This window comes from Dasypus novemcinctus, chromosome 7 (assembly GCF_030445035.2).
Source record: "Dasypus novemcinctus isolate mDasNov1 chromosome 7, mDasNov1.1.hap2, whole genome shotgun sequence".
NCBI lineage: Eukaryota > Metazoa > Chordata > Mammalia > Cingulata > Dasypodidae > Dasypus > Dasypus novemcinctus.
In genome coordinates, this window is record NC_080679.1 from 70723560 (window position 1) to 70741115 (window position 17556).

The following is a 17556-nucleotide window of genomic DNA, read 5'->3' on the forward strand; positions in this document are numbered from 1 at the left end:
GGCTCCCCTGCGCGGGGGACAGCCCTGTTGTGGCATGGCACGGCACTCCTTGCGCGCACCAGCACTGCATATCGGCCAGTTCCACACGGGTCAAGGAGGCCCAGGGTTTGAACCGCGGACCTCCCATGTGGTAGATGGACGCCCTAACCACTGGGCCAAGTCCGCTTCCCTGTCTATTTCTTGACTCTAGTCTATTCATTGATCTATTTATCTACCTTATGCCAATAACACGCTGTCTGAACTGTTGTATATTCTCTTAAGTCTTCTGTATATACAGTTCTATCATTTGTGCAAAATGACATTTGATTTCTTCTTTTCTACTTCTTATATGTACCGTCTTTTACTTGCGTTACATTGCTGGCCAGCACCTATAGTACATTGTTGAATGGAAGTTGTGATAGTAGTATCCTTGTCTTGGTTCATTTTACCATTCTTTGAAGTGGATTTTTTATTCTTGTTACTGGTTGTTTTTTGAAGAAGAGGCAGCTTTTTTTTTTTTTTAAAGATTTATTTTTATTTATTTAATTCCCCTCCCCTCCCCCGAAGGTCTGTTTTCTGTGTCTTTTTGCTGCGTCTTGTTTTTCTTGTTTCTTTGTCCGCTTCTGTTGTCGTCAGCGGCACGGGAAGTGTGGGTGGCGCCATTCCTGGGCAGGCTGCTCCCTCCTTCGCGCTGGGCGGCTCTCCTTATGGGTGCACTCCTTGCGCGTGGGGCTCCCCTACGCGGGGGACACCCTGCGTGACGCGGCACTCCTTGCGCGCATCAGCACTGCGCATGGCCCAGAAGAGGCAGCTTTTTATCAGATCGAGGAAGTGCCCTCCTAATCCTAGTTTACTGAGAGTTTTATCATGAATGGATATTAAATTTTATCAAATGGTTTTTCTGAAACTGTTGAAAATAGACATTTTTTCCTCTTTTATTCTATTAGTATGGTAAATTACATGGACTGGTTTTCTAATATTAAACCAACCTTACAATGCTGGCAGCCTGGTCATGACCTATTAGCTTTTTTATATGTTACTGAATAAAATGTATTAAAATTTTGTTTAAGGTTTTTGTGTCTATGTTTGTAAGAAAGACTGGTCTGTAATTTTCCTTTCTGTAATATTCTTGTCAGGTTTTGGTATTGAGGTTTTGCTGACTTTATAATTTACTGAGTGCTCTTTTGTTTTCTAGTTTCAGAAAGAGTTTATGTAAGAGTTTCTTCTTTTAATGTTTGGTAGAATTCACCAAAGAAACTATCTGAACCTGGAGTTTTCTTTGTAAGAAGGTTTTTATTTGTACATTAAATAGCTTGATGCTATTCAGATATTCTATTTCTTTTTGTTTCAGTTTTTGTGTTTTCTGTGCTTTTTTTTTAGAAGGTACCAGAGATTGAACCCAGGACCTCATACATGGGAAGCAGGCACTCAACCACTGAGCTACATCTGGTCTCCAGTGCAAGTTGGTTTTTTGTTTGTTTGTTTATTTGTTAGTTTGTTTTTAGGGGGTACCAGGGATTGAACCTGGGGCCTTGTACATGGGAAGCAGGCACTCAACCACTTGAGCTACCTCTGCTCCCTAGTTTTAGTTTTTGACAAGCAATGTTTTTCTAGCAAATTGTTCACTTCTTTTATTTTCAAATTTATTGGCACCGAGTTTTTCAATGATCAGTGGATCATTGAACCCATTTTAATGTAATTGAATTACTAACATATTTGGTATAATGGCTAAGAACATAGGCCTTAGTGCCAGGCAGACCTGGGTTCAAATGTTGACTCTACCATTGATCAAATACATTGACTCAAGCTTGTAATGTTCATATCTCTGGGCTTGGTTCCTTATCTGTAAAATAAACTTCCCGGGGTATTAAAGGATTAGTGAGCAAATATTTAGGAAATTCTAAGTGCAGAAATTAGGATGGCTTAAGGAAGCAGAAATGAGGGTGGTGTAAAGATGCAGAAATGTGGATGGTATAAGGAAGTCAGCCTTCCTGGGAAAGATAGTCCATGAGAAGAGAAATGAGACCAAATCATGGAAGAACTGAAAATTAGCAGAAGAGTAAAATCTTGATCTGGTAGGAATGGTTATAAATTCTTGAGCATGGTATTAGCATGACAAGCCTGGAAATAGCACTAATTTGGAATTCATTCTCAAGTAGAAGTCAGCCTGTCAGGTAAACCTGTGAAACTGTTGACCATTGTAAAAAGAGATTGTACCAGCAAATGATGAAGACCTAAAGAACTACCCACAAAGAAAGTTAATAACAATATTTTAAATGACAGGAAAGCATTGAACTGTAGTTAGCTGTCTATTCCAGTAAATGACAGTAGCTCAGCAGGTGAGGATGCTTAACATGGAAGTGGTTGCTAATGGCTCCATGTTCTGTTACGAAACTGTTCTGTTTCAGTATGTCACAACCACACTAAAATATATCCGGTATGGGGAAATTGCCTCAAACCATTGGGGTATAGTTGAAGGTATTTTATGTTCTTTTATTTCTCTGCTACTAACTTACTATGCAATGTAAAATTGTTTCTTGGTTTCTTCATATTTTACACAAGAATAATTTCTGGCCTTCCAGTCTCTCAGATTTATCGTAAAATGATAGATGGGCAAGACTTTTGGAAGTCAAAGTCAAAAGCCACTTAAAAAAATTTGCTTTGGAACATATAAAATCAAGATTTGGCATTTTTCAAATTAGCACTCTAATTCAGTGGTTCTTAAACTTTTTGATCTCTAGGACTCCTTAGAAATTGAGACCCCAAAAAGTGTTCATGTTTTATGTCTCTATCTTCTAGGTATCATATTAACAAATAATATTGGGAAATATTTAAAATTTATTTATCAGTTTATTTTAAATCATAATGATAGAACAGTGCACATTAATATAAATAACATATTTTTACTTAAAATAACATATTTTTTCCAGGAAAAAAAATGAGAAGAATGATATTTCTTTACAATTTTATAAATCTCTTTAAAGTCTGGCTTAATGGAAGACAGCTGTAGTCTCATATCTGCTTCTGAGTTCAATCTAGCAGAGACCTGACATGCTGAATAACCTCTGGAAAACTTCTCTTTACACTCATGAGAGAATGAGAATGAAATAGTTTTAACCATGCTGACACCCTGAAAGGGTCTCAGAGATCCACAGGGATTCCCAGACCACATCTGGAGAACCACTGATCTAAAGTATTTCTATAGATATCTGTAAAACATTCATTGGTAAAGCTCTAGACAACTGGATGCCAAAAGGACACTTAATACTGTTGCCACAAAGAATAATTAATGAAACAAAGTTCACAAAAAAATATTTAGGCCTAATTTTATATTTTCATACATGCTAAACAAAGTACATATGTTTTTTAAAAATTTCATATAATCACATATTGAAAGTGATGTCTGCACTTTAAAATCAAATTCCCAAACTGAATCCATACATGAACAAAGGCATAATTCCTATAAACTAACGTGATTTTCGTTACTTTGCAAAATAAAGCTCATTCTCATTTTAAGCCCACAAAGTTATTTTTCCCATTTCTTTTAGATCAGAAGTGATAGTTAAAAAGTTGTTCCCAAGATGATTTTTATGTTAAAAAAAAAATTATACACCCAACTATTGATATCATAGCTTGGAAATTGTTTATTCATAAATCCTGCCATTTGGCCTTTTTGTCCCTCTGTGTTTCTTAGTTCTCAACCTATATATACTGTGGCCAGCAGTAATTAAGCACACCAGGGTAGGTGATCTTCTCAAAGGCAGGTCCTTCTGTCCTTATTCAGGTAATGATGGAAATTGTTCTTTCTCATGATCAAAGTATTCTTCTGAGATGAGGTAAATCTTTGCTAGTCCTAAGAATCCTCCAGAGCCCCAGAGAGAGCTGGTGCAGAAGTAGCTCAGTAGTTGAGTGTCTGCTTCTCATGTAAGAGGTCCCAGGTTCAATTCCTGGTACCTCCAAAAACAAGTCATTAGTGTCCAGGGGTCTATACTCAGTCTGGTTAATGGCCTTTGACTGCTTCAGAGTGATAAACGCTTTTAGGAATCCCTACTCCATATTCAGGAGAACTTGCAGAGGAAGTAATTTGTCTGCTTAACCCTTCCAAATGACCCTTAGCCCTCTCTCTACTCAACCATTTCCCATTATTTTCTTTTCTGAAAGGAGAAGCCAACTTTGTTCCCCTCTGGCTTTGGTTATGCTGTGAAAGAGCTACTGTGAGCATATTGTGGGTACACACACTTCTAATGGTCATCCCATCCTTATCCTTTACCAATTGTTTTAGTTTCCAGGCTGCCAAAACAGATGCCATATAATGGATTGGCCTAAATGATAGGAATGGATTAGCTCTCGGCTTTAAGGCTAGGAGAAATCCAAAATCTAGGCATCTGCAGGGCATTGCTTTCTCCCCAAAGACCACGGCATTCTGAGCCTGGCTGCTGGTGATCCTTGGTTCTTGGCTTTTCTGTCACATGGTAGTGCACATGGCAGTGTCTTCTCCTTTCTCTTCTGGATTCCATTGACTTCCAGCTTCCATCTCCTCCCTGTGGTTTCTATCTCATGTCCAATTTCCTTGATTATAAGGACTTCAGCCACATTGGATTTGATGGTGTAGGGTCCAATAGGTCCCTGGCCCTGGCTTCCCCTCCCTAAGGGAAAATCAGCCACTGCCTCTTTACAGAGTACTATCTTCATTCTCTAGACCACTGCCACCAGAGAGAATCTCTTATGTCTGTAGGTCCCAGTAGATAAAGCCTATGCCTGACACTGTGCCAAGCGCATCCTTTGGTCTTGCAGCCATCCCCAACATGTATCCTTCTGGAGCTAGGTTGCAACAATTGGCAAGCTGCCAGCTGGAGACCAAGGGACTGCCAGTAGTAGCAGGCATGAGCATAGGCTAAAGAGAATCCATGGGGGAAAACCTGAGTTGGCCTATTACATCCATGTGGGGAGGAGTAGCTGAACTGCCAAGAGAATATGGGAATGCCCTAAAAACTCCAGCAGGTATACTGGCTGTGCTACAGCAAGTAGCAAAGCAGCTGCACTTAAATAAGAAAAAGAGACTGTCTGATAGCAGCAGCTATAGCATGGCCCCTGATAGGAGTCTTGCAGGTGGCTACTGAGGCAGAACAAGTGACAAAGTTCTCTGTGCCATTTAGAAGAAGAATTAAATTTTAAAATGGACATGTGCCTGGCACAGGCAAACATGAAAGATTCTTTAACTGATTGCCTGTGCCGAATTAATGATCAGTTAGAAACCTGGTTTGTAGATAAGCTCTGGCTGGAGGCCACAGGCTGCCTCTAGTCCAGGTCCAGATGATATTAACCACCCCTGGGTGAGCCGTAAGGCATGGGATCCTATGGACTTCTCAGATAAGGAGAAAGAGAAAGAATGGGAATAGGGCTATATGTAACAAAATTTTAAAATGTAAGTTTAGCTTAAAATTCTTTATCTGCTAGACCAGGGTATTGAAAATCATAGTTTGTCCTGTAATTCCCTAATTTAAACCTTTAACAGCCTTAAAATGAGGGTAATAAATCCAATTATGAAATTTCAGTAAAGAAAAAGGCCTTAAAAGCTATGAAAAAAAAATCTTCTAAATTATGATTAAAACAAATTAAACAACTATAATATATTCCAGAACCTGGCAGTCAGTATACTATGAAGGTTATTCACAATTTTAGAATTTTTTTTTTTAAAGAAGTTTTAACCTCCTGTGGAGGGAGGAAAAGAAAAATATTTCTTGCATAAACTATAATAATTTTATTTGGTTTAAGTGTAATCTCCCTAGGTTTATAAAATACTAATAAAATAAATTAACATCATATGTATTAAATCTTTAAGATTATGAATGTTGTAAGTTTGTGTTTAATAAAATTAAGTGAAAGGAGAAAATTATCCTAAAGTGAAATGACTAGTTTTCAAAGAACAGATTAAAGACTGTAAGACAAGATTTAAATGGATAAAAGAAATATCACTTGTTGCTAATTATAATTTACTAAGCTTATTTGAAGGGTAAAGTAACTTACGGTTAGAGGAAGTTTGCAAAAGCATTTTCTAAACTGAAATATTTAAATAGAAACCTGAATTAATAACAAAAAGTAATTTCATTACAAAAAAACTTATCAGAAGATACCTCAATCTGCCTATTAATGTGGTAATAAGAGGAAAATAATATTAATTCCATTGGGAATCTTAGGTTTTTATAAAATATTGAAGAAAGTAGTTTTTTCCCTATACTATTAAAATAAAATACATGTTAATTAAATGTAATCATGGTAAAGGTGTAAAAGTAAAAAGTAAAGTACTAAAAATAGTTAAATTCATTTAATATGTTATAAACTGCATTGGAAGTATTTAGAAAGTATATTTAAAAATTAAGAGATAAACATCAGTATTGTCAAAATCTCTTGTGCATTCAAACCAGATCTCAGTACCCTGCATAGTGCCTCTTCATTTGAGTTATTGGCCAGGTCAGTCACTATGACCTCTGAAACAATGAAAGAATCTACTATATCTCTGGACATGGCTCCTGAAGTGGACAGAAACTACGTTGCTGTTTTGGACTCCTGAGGCAACCAACAGTGGCTTGATATGGCCAGATTTTGACTCTAGGCTGGCTCTGTTTCATAGTGCCAAAGGGTGCTATGCACCAAGCCCGTGGAACACTGAAACTTCCCTCCAAGGGCCAACAGTGCTGCAGCATGCTGGCTACATACCAAGTGGAGCAATAATTGCTAGAGTAATGTGAGTAGAACTTAAACAAGCATAATTGACATTATGGCCTGCTCCCATGGAGAAACATGTACGGTATTGCAAACTTGAAGCTTAGACCTATCAACTGCAGCTCAAAGAAGAACTCATGTATTAATTAGGGCCTTAATTAGTGTTAAGTGCATACCTATATACCTGATGAATATAATAATATCTCCTTTTTTCTAGATTATGTGCAGAAGGCTACTGAACATGTTAAAAGTCTTTGTAAACTTAAACCATTTTCTAAGTTTATTTCTTCTAAAATCAGTACCATCCAGAACAAGTATTAGACATGTGGGGATTTCATCCAGTTCTAACAACGGTGCCAGACCCACCTTCCTTCAATTTCAGTATAATAAAAATAGCTAATTCCAGAAAGCCATTATTAAATAGACACCTGAAGGGACTAGACTTCTGCCCCTAATCAGCAGGAAGCAGCTACAGAATAACTATTGCCCTTCAGCCCCCTCCTCTAAAGAATAAGGGTGTAAACTCTCTGAGGGGAAAGTTGAAACAGGTTTGTATAGGAAACAGGGAAGGTGGCTCATCAAAATAAAGCCAAGAACCCTGGTCACAAAGACCAATTTAAAAGTCCTGAGCTCAAACAAAGTCCTAAATAATTCCAAACAGAAAAGCCTCCCCATTAGTCCCTTAAAAACTGACAGGTCAAAGTAAAAAGGCAACCAATCAGGACAGCAAATAGCTGGGTCCTTATGTGTGTCTATGTGTGAACCCTCCTTATACCTAAACTAGTTTTTAATATCACCCTAGAAAACTCAGAGAATTTAGAAGGAGTAAATGTATGGTATTAGAAGCCTCCTCATAAGACTTCCCTACCTGGTGCTTGTTATCTACTAATGAAAATGTTACTTATATACTGTTAGACCAGCACAATCTGCCTTAGACCATAACTCCTGCAAATTAGACAGCATGGGACACCTTGCTGGCATGGCAGAATATGACCCATCAACAAGTTTGGAACAAGACCTTCTCATTAAATAATATTCAATATTGTGTATATAATCCTGATCACTCTCAGAATGTCTCACAAATTTTAAATCATATGCAAAAGCATATAAGGCATATTGATAAATTGGTTATTTTTAAGATTTTAAAAATTTATTAATTCCCCTCCCCTCATTGTTTGTACTTGCTGTCTGCTCTCTGTGTCCATTTGCTGTATGCTCTCTGTGTCTGCTTGTCTTCTCTTTAGGAGGCACGGGGAACCAACTTGGGACCTCCCATGTGGGAGAGAGGCGTTCAATTGCTTGAACCACCTCCGCTGCCTGCTTTTGTTTTGTCTCTTATTGTCTTTCCCCTTTGTTGTGTCATCTTGTTGCATCAGCTTACCACGCCTGCCCATCACACCAGCTCACTGTCTTGCTCATCTTCTCCAGGAAGCACTGGGAACTGAACCAGGGACCCATGTATTGTATTATGGAAAATTTAAACACTACAAAAGTAGAAAGTATAGTACAACGAACTTCCATGTACCCATAACCAAGCTTTAGCATGGCCATTCTTGTTTGTCCTATTGTCCAATCCACTTCCTGCCTCTCCTGCTCTCCGCCCCCATTGAATTATTTGAATGCAAATCCAAAACATCATATTCTTCCATAATATAAGGTAATCCAATCCACTTCCTGCCTTTCCTGCTCTCCGCCCCCATTGAATTATTTGAATGCAAATCCAAAACATCATATTCTTCCATAATATAAGGTAATTTTAATCTATTTTGAATCTTGGAAGCATGAGCTTACCTGTTATTCTGATTGTTTCTAAGAAAAGTGTGATTTAGCTAAAATATGGTATATTTTAGGAAAGTTGCATAACTATGATCAACTTATATTTTATGATTTCTTCTGGAGGAAAAACTAAATTCATACGATTTTATACCAATCTTATGAATTCACATCCTGAATTCTGGGTTTGAAGGTGACTGGGTTTTTTTGTTTTTGTTTTTGTTTTTAAACATTTTATTTATTTATTTCTCTCCGCTTCCCCCCACCCCCCCACCCCAGTTGTCTGTTCTCTGTGTCTATTTGCTGAGTCTTCTTTGTTTGCTTCTGTTGTTGTCAGCGGCATAGGAATCTGTGTCTCTTTTTTTGTTGTGTCATCTTGTTGTGTCAGCTCTCCGTGTGTGCGGCACCATTCCTGGGCAGACTGCACTTTTCTTTTGCACTGGGGGGCTCTCCTTATGGGGCACACTCCTTGTGCGTGGGGCTCCCCTATGCGGGGGACACCCCTGCGTGGCAGGGCACTCCTTGTGCGCATCAGCACTGCTCATGGGCCAGCTCCACACGGATCAAGGAGGCCTGGGGTTTGAACTGCGGACCTCCCATGTGGTAAACAGACGCCCTAACCACTGGGCCAAGTCCGCTTCCCCGTAACTGGGTGTTTTTTCCTGACATTTTAAGATTTATGAGCTGGAAGATCCATAGATTGATTATAGTAAACAAACTTCCTCAGTGACGAGGTCATCTTTTTTAAAATCCTAGTTGGATCTTGAGATTGTGCTTCCTATGACTACAAATATACTTGTAGCTAAGGCACAAAAGGGTAGATGAGTAGGTAGCCACCGAAAGCTGATATTTTTGACCCCTAGTGCTTTATAAGTGTGGTCCAGAACTAGCATACAAAGTGATTCATTCACTCAAATACCTTCCCCTCTTGCTCTCCCTTATATAAAACCCCTGCCTGCTCTGGAGCCTAGCTCTGTTCATGATTATTATTGCATCTGGTGCTGTGTTTTTCCAGCTGGTGCACTGCTTCCCTGTAGGTGGCTTCTTGATGTTTACCCCTCCACCAGCCTCCCATCTGCTCTCAGGGGGCTCATCTTGTGACCCAACACTACATGGGCAACCTCTTCTAACCAAGGTGTGTCCAAATGAATGAGTGTGAAAGCTGTTGTGAATCACATGGCTTATAAAAACAGAATGTTAGGACTGACTGTAATTAAAATTTCAGTTAATTATGTGCATTTCACCCCCCTCCACCTAAGTAAATCAGAATATTACTTTTCATCCAATAGCTTTGGTATTTTTTAAAGAAATAAGAAATGAATGTGCTGACAGTCCTTGATATTTGAATGCCTTCAATACAAATGAAAAATTACTATCTAATACATCCAAACACATCATTATTTTTTGCACCCAAACTTAAAACGAGCTGGATTAAGAATACAGTCAATCAATGTTCTTAAGGAGCGTATTTTTGACAGGATCCCCTTTATCCCTATTAGCTGGCCTCCTAGTAACCATCCTCACGTTCCTGTCTCACAGTCTGACTATCAGTGATTGCACTCATGGTTCTATTTTGGGGTGTGTTCCCTGCCTTGACTTCTTTTAGGGACTGCCTAGCTGTCCTCCTTGACTTTGTATCTTAGCTCATGAATTATTTTTTTGTTCATTTTTTGGTGTACTGACCCTAAACAATTTCTTTTCTCACCTCTTTCAACCTCCAGTATGTTAACCTGAGTTGAAAAAAGAGAAAGGGAAAAAAAATGAGTCTAAAAGAAAGGAACAGAGGTTGGGTAAAAAGAAAAATAATGAAAGAAGGCAAGAAAAGGACTATGAAGGGAAACAGTTATGGCTCAACCAATTGGGCTCCCATCTACCATATAGGAGGTCCAGGGTTCAATGCGCAGGGCCTCCTGGTGAGGGCAAGCTGACCCACCTGGAGTGCCGGCCCACTCTGGAATGCCGCCCCGCGCAGGAGTGCCCCACTACGTGGGAATGCTGCCCAGTGCAGGAAGGCTGCTCCATGCAGGAGTGCTGGCTGATGCTGAGAGCTGGCACAGCAAGATGACGCAACAAGAGACACAGAGGAGAGAAAGTAAGAAGATGTAGCAGAACAGGGAGTTGAGGTGGCGCAAGAGAGTAATCACCTCTCTCCCACTCAGGAAGGTCCCAGGATCGGTTCCCAGAGCCGTATAATGAGGATACAAGCAGCACAGAAGAACACACAGCGAATGGACACAGAGAGCAGACAACAGGGAGAACAGGGAGGGGCGGGGGGAATAAAAAATATATATATAACATTAAAAATAAGTAAGTTTAATTACATTTTTAGGGCCCCGTGCAGAGCTCCCCAGGAGGGCCAGCCGGGGGATGAGGGAAAAAAAAAATTACATTTTTAAAAAAAGAATATGAAGAAGCTGCCATATTTCTTTGCTTAAAACTCTAGTCATCTAATATGTAAACATTTTAAAAAGTGGATTTCAAAAACACTGCCTCCTTTAAGTAGAAGATTCAGGACTTCAATGGGAGGGGACAATACAAGGATAAAATACCAGGAGGCAGGGATCACTGGGGACCATTTTGGTGCCTGGCCACTACACATTAGAAAAAAGAAAGGAAATAACTCCCAAATATTATAAATAAGATACATGAAAATTGAATTACGAGTATTGTCTTTAAGAAAAATATAAGTCTGATCCCAATCTGTCTGGAATAGTTTCATTACTAGTCAAGAAGAGAAAACCAAACAACGATTTCCAATCATTTAAAACTTTTAAAATGGGAGCAGATGTGGTTCAAGTGGTTCCCACATGGGAGGTCCCAGATTCAGTTCCCAGTGCCTCCTAAAAAAAAACCAAACAAACAACAAGCAAAACAAACGAAAAAAGCCTGCTCAGGGAATCCAAAGTAGCTCAGTGGTTGCGCACCAGCTTCCCACATATGAGGTACAAGGTTCCAAGTTCATTCCCCAGTGCCCAGTACCTAAAAAAACTTTTAAAATGCTTAAAGCTGGAAAATCTTTGTGTATAAAAGCAGAGTACCCCATAAAGCACTCAAGCCAGGGACTTGCTGAGCTAATCTATATCCATAGATCAGGGGTTCTTTTTTTTTTTTTTAAAGATTTATTTATGTTATTTCTTTCTCTCCCCTCCCCCCCCCACCCCAGTTGTCTGTTCTCTGTATCTGTTTGCTGCGTCTTCTTTGTCTGCTTCTGTTGTCAGCGGCACGGGAATCTGCGTTTCTTTTTGTTGCATAATCTTGTTGTGTCAGCCCTCCGTGTGGGTGGCGCCATTCCTGGGCAGGCTGTATTTTCTTTAGCACTGGGCGGCTCTCCTTACCAGGGGCACTCCTTGAGCGTTGGGCTCCCCTATGCAGGGAACACCCCTGCGCAGCATGGCACTCCTTGCGTGCATCAGCACTGCGCATGGGGCAGCTCCACGCGGGTCAAGGAGGTCCCGGGGTTTGAACCGCAGACCTCCCATGTGCTGGACGGTCGCCCTAACCCCTGGGCAAAGTCCGCTTCCAGATCAGCGGTTCTTAAACTTCTTTGTTTCATGGACCCCTCTGCCAGTCAGGTGAAAACCACAGACCCCTTACTAAAATCAACACTGTACTGTGTATTATTTAATAAATTTATCACACCCACACCAACACGTCCCCACATGAGAAATGTTTTTCTGAATTTCAGTTTAAGCTTACGATCCCCTGGTTAAGAACTCCTGCCATAGATTAACAAAACAGCAGTAGCACTGTCTGCTAAAATTCTGTTTATCCCCACTCTTCCCAAATGGGGTCACCCATGCCTCTGCCAAAGCTCAGTTCTTAGTTTCTAGTTCCATTTTCGTGGACTTCAATCTGACTTAGCACAAACTGCTCTAGCCTGGCTGTTTTTGTTTTGTTTTTAATCTTAACTATCCCAAGCAAAGAATCATAGTAAGAGAGAACAGAATTACAGCAAATCTTTTCTGCCTCCAGCAAACTTAAAATCTCAATACAAGAAAAAAATAGTCTCCCATACCCACAACTGGAGACCTTGAAAAAAAAAAAACATGAGAAACTTTATAAACTGACAGTCTCTAGCCATCCCTAGGCCTTGATTTATACATACCAAATTAAAAGTTACATTTGTCTCTTTCTCTGTATTTACTTCTAAAACCACAGTTATGTATTGATTTCTAGTACCAATGCTTTTGAAAAATATTTTTTGGTTTCATACTTTCAGGATGCAAGTCATTATTGCAAAACAAAGTCTGATGTTGCTTCCAATCTTGACCCCATAACTTAATATTAATAGATGTAGGTAAATCATTAAAGTAATAAGTAAATTTCACAATCCACCCAGAGAATCATGTTTATTCAACTCTCATTTTGACCACAATAAAGCATGTTATTTATTGACAAGTAGATCTTGTCTCAGCAAAAATAGAGACTAATGAGGTACTCAAAAGTAGCTCTAAGATTGGTAAACGGCAAACTAAAGAATGATTATTTAGGTATAGTGGCAGGGAAAGAGAAATATTAACACCTTTTCACTTTCATAATAGCTATCTTGAATGAAATATGTTTTATAATGATTTTACTCATTGGTAAAAGGAATTTCACCATTTTTACAATCTGTAGAATAATAAATTAACTCTCTAGTGGAAAGAGTTTGAGGCATATGATCATTCATTCTGAGTCTGATAGTCTCTATCAGTCATTACCTCCTCTTCACCCAATATTGCTCTCAATATCCTACAGTTCTGAGATGTAGGTTCCTTTTTATGTCCTCTCTTGACGTTATCAGAACATGTGAAATTATTCTCATTGGAAGATCTTTTCTTCTTGTTGAGATAATTCATTGGTAACTCTTCAAAGGAGATTTTTTTGGTACCACTCTCAAGAATAAAGCAAAGAATGGAGGTGGCTCAAGCGTTTAGGCACCTCCCCCCACATTAGAGGTCCCAGGTTCGGTTCCTGGTGCCTCCTAAAGTAACAAGGAAGACAAACACAGCAAGTGCAAATGATGAGGGGGTGGGGAGAAATGAATAAACAAATAAATAAAATCTTTTTTAAAAGGCACAACTCACACTACAGCACGCCCGCAATCCATGTCTCAGATTGTGTACTCTTTCCTTGTTTCTTAATAAACTCTTTACTCCCTTGCCTTAAAAAAAAAAAAAAGAGTAAAACACCTATCCTACATCTCCCAAACTTCAAATAAAATCTTTTTACTTTTTAAAAGTGAAGTGGTTTAGGATCAAGAGATTCTCCCCTCTGGTTCATTCTCTATGAGTTATGCTTATATAGACAAATTATGTAGGCTTTTTTTAGGTTCACTTTAGCAGACACTTTTCCCAAGGAAAATAAAGTGTCACTGATCATAGCAGTAGGTCTAAATCCTTTCTCATATGTTTTTTGAAGAACTCCCACAGACTGGCTTGGCCTTAGCCATAGCCAGAAGTTTATTCTGTATGACTTGTGTGTGTGTGTGTGGTAGGAAGCAGTAATGGTAGGGTAGGAGATAAAGCTTGTTTTATACAAACTTGTAAAAGAACCTGTTGTTGAAGTTGAGAGAGGTTCAATTATTTGCATATAGAAAGGCCAGGACTCAGGAATGATTTTGAGAAGGAAAAATGATTTATTGATGGCTGGCCGGACTCAGGACCTTTCTATTTCAAACCTGAGCCTCGAACAAGATTTTCAACTTCCTTTTATACAGGGTAAGGGCTAAATCATTCTTTGTTTCAGTGCTCAGTAGGTTTGAATTAGCATATATCTTCCACATCCTAGGTAAGCTTTTAGCATGGACTTCATACATTCTAGATAAGCTTTTAGCACATTTGGTTTGCATTTTCCTTGAATATTTAAAGTTTATAGAGTTTGCATTGCTAAACTGTTTCTCCGGGACTGGAGTCTTGCCGTGGTCACCAAGGGCAGGACTGCAGCGTCTTACCATCCCACACCCATAAGTCAGGACACAGACAGCTTAGGTTATCTATATGAAGGGATGAACAGCCTCCCACCCGTAGCCCACATCAAACCCTCAAATATTCTAGGCAACATCTCACTGTAGAATCAAAGATTGGTAAGAGTCTTTCCTAAGAGAAGATTTTAACAGGCAGCAATAGAGAAACAGTGAGAATACCAGGCCCCTAAGAGGTGGTTAAGAGATGGCAAGAAAATCATACCTATATCCAGGATCAGTCTTCTGCCCCCCTCTATCCAACTACCTAAGGGCAGATCTCCCCAGTGACCTCAAAAGGAATTTTAAATGAATACATGCAAATATTCTTCCATCTTTTGACTTCAAAATGATTGTCAACTCGTTAAAACTCTTATTTTCTTTCTTTTTTTTTTTTTTAATGTGATTTCACAATTATCCCCATAGTTCAGGGAACTGTCCCCAATACCTAGACAAGGATCCTATGTTTTTCATTTTCTACTTCATACTGCAAACTCCTGCCAGGCTGATACAATACTTCTCTGAATACATCTCTGCTCTGTTTAAAATATTCGGAACTTCCATTATTGTGTTCCTGTATTTAAGGCCAATTGCTCTAAATTACCTTTCAAGCATTTTCACTCAATATTCCCCTAATAAAAAGGCTGTGTTTCAACCACTCAATTACACAGGAAATTATTCCTAATTCTAACTGAGAGTGATTCCTCCCTTCTGCACTCTTCTGTAACTGTTTTGTTCATGTGGGTTTTATATTTTTTTATACTGTAGATGTATACTCTTTATGTCTACCCCACAATGTGGTCAACTCCTTGAGGACAAAAACCATATCTTATGCAACTCTGCGACTTGCATATTACCTGCAGGATGCGTTTTCCATTAGAGGTACTTAGCTAATGTCTGTAGAAGGAAGAAGATACAAGAGGTAGGCAGGCAGGCATGCTGGCTTTGTTTAAAAGCTAATTTTGATCAACCTCTACATGAGTGGTTGCCAGTCATAGTTGTCTACTTGAATCACTGGGGAATTATTTTAAAATAGCAATGCCAAATCTAAAACCATTTATATTTGAATATTCTGGGAGGTAGGGTCCCACTAAAAATATTTTTAAACATTCCCCAGCTGAGTCTAAAGAAAACACTGGTTCAAATGCAGTCTCCAGACCAGCAATGTCTGCGTTGTTTGGGAAGTTGTTAGGCGAATTCGCAGATACTACCACAGATTCGCGAATTCACAAAATCAGAAATCTAAGATTGCAGCCCAGCAATCAATGGTTGAACAAGCCCCCTGGGTGATTCTGATGTACATTAAACTTTGAGAACCATTGCTTTAGAATGTTAATAAAGTGGGACAGGTGGCAATGTATTCCAAAGACAAAGGAATTAGACGAATTTGGTGCTTTTATGACAGTAGGTGACAGAACCATTACAAAATTAAATAAAAACTGTACAAAGCTTCTTTTAAAAATTAGGAAAACATTCTAAGAAAATTGGTAATCAGGCTGAATTATCTAAAAGTAACATTAAGTTCTTCATTTTAAAGGGATAAGATGAGAGAAAAATAAATAAGGAAGGAGATGCAATCTTAGTATAAGGGGTAACAGAAAAGGATTCCTCAACTATGCACGCTAAAATCTCACACACACTCCCAAACAGGGAAGGAAAGGTGATTATATTTAACCAATTAAAGGGAGTTGTTTTTCTTTATATAATGCTTTCTAGGTGGTGATTTGATTTATCCCCAGATTTTATAAAATAATTTCATTAGGTACAGCAGTTGGTCTTGATGAACTAGAATAGAAAGCCAAATACATTATTATATCAGGCCCAGAAATGGCTAATGTGGTTTTTTTTTTCAAGATTTATTTATTTATTTATTTTTCTCCCCTTCCCCTACCCCCACCCCAGTTGTCTGTTCTCTGTGTCTATTTGCTGCGTCGTCTTTGTCCGCTTCTGTTGTTGTCAGCGGCACAGGAATCTATGTTTCTTTTAGTTGCGTCATCTTGTTGTGTCAGCTCTCCGTGTGTGCAGCGCCATTCCTGGGCAGGCTGCACTTTCTTTGGTGCTGGGCGGCTCTCCTTACGGGGCACACTTCTTGCGCGTGGGGCTCCCCTACGTAGGGGGCAACCCTGCGTGGCACGGCACTCCTTGCGCGCATCAGCACAGCACATGGGCCAGCTCCACATAGGTCAAAGAGGCCTGGGGTTTGAACTGCAAACATCCCATGTGGCAGAGGGACGCCCTAACCACCGGGCCAAGTCCACCGCCGATGTGTGTTTTTAATTGCTGAATATATTTGGTATTAGGACCTGATATTGAACCCCTCATGGTACTAAATAAGGAGAAAAACCTCCTGCCCTTGAAGAAATAACACAAGGCTGTGAGTTAGAAGATCTGGATTGTAGTTCTGGTTGCACCACTTTAAAAGGGCATGACTTTAGGCAAAACTTTTGCTCTTTTTCTTCATTTTTTTAACTTGTTCACCTTTTTCACCTTTGGGGTAGAAATCTTAATCCTTTTTTAGCTTTTGAGATGTTGTTAGGATCAAAGAAAATAATGCCTATAAAGTACTGTTCAAAGTTAAAAGTGCTGTAAAAATAGGAGATATTCATAAATAAATGTCATTTGTCATTCTATTTTACAACCTTTGAAGATAAACAAAACTTCCTAAAAATAGCAAAAAGCTAAATCTAATAGCTAATCCTAGAATGAAAGGAAAAGGGGGCAATTCCAATTTAGCTTAATTTTGATGCACATAAAAACACTAAAAAAATCAATAAACTGTTATAATCCTCCAGGAAAGTACCACAACTCCTGCCTCAGATAGCAAATTAACATGGCTTTTTGAAGAGAAATGACACCAAATAAGTTCATTTCATGATATAACAGGCTACTCACATAAGGAAGAAGTAACAGATACATTTGCTTCAGCCACAGTTCAAGTGTTCACAAATATTTAATATAGGGGAAACAAACTAATAAAGCCATACACTCTATTTCCCATTCCCTCTCTTGATCTAAGACTAATAATTGTTTATTGGTTTAGGCAAAACTTTTGGTTTTAGAAAACTTCAATAAACAAACTGTGCTGAGGTATCTAAGAGTAATAAATAGGAAATTAAAATATTTTTAAAGTTGAAGATTCA

At 38.9% G+C, this 17556-nt stretch overlaps 1 protein-coding gene across 2 annotated transcripts in view; it reads left to right on the forward strand.

Moving 5' to 3' along the window:
* Positions 1-17556, forward strand: part of NFE2L2 (NFE2 like bZIP transcription factor 2) — a 215105-nt gene that overhangs the window by 8076 nt on the left and 189473 nt on the right. The window contains exon 2 of one of the 2 annotated variants that reach the window (XM_058300596.2): positions 1360-1441. The exons of the other annotated variant lie outside the window; for it this stretch is intronic. The gene's annotated coding sequence lies outside the window, so the exon portion shown is untranslated. The remainder of the gene's footprint in view (positions 1-1359; positions 1442-17556) is intronic. 2 annotated transcript variants of the gene reach the window in all.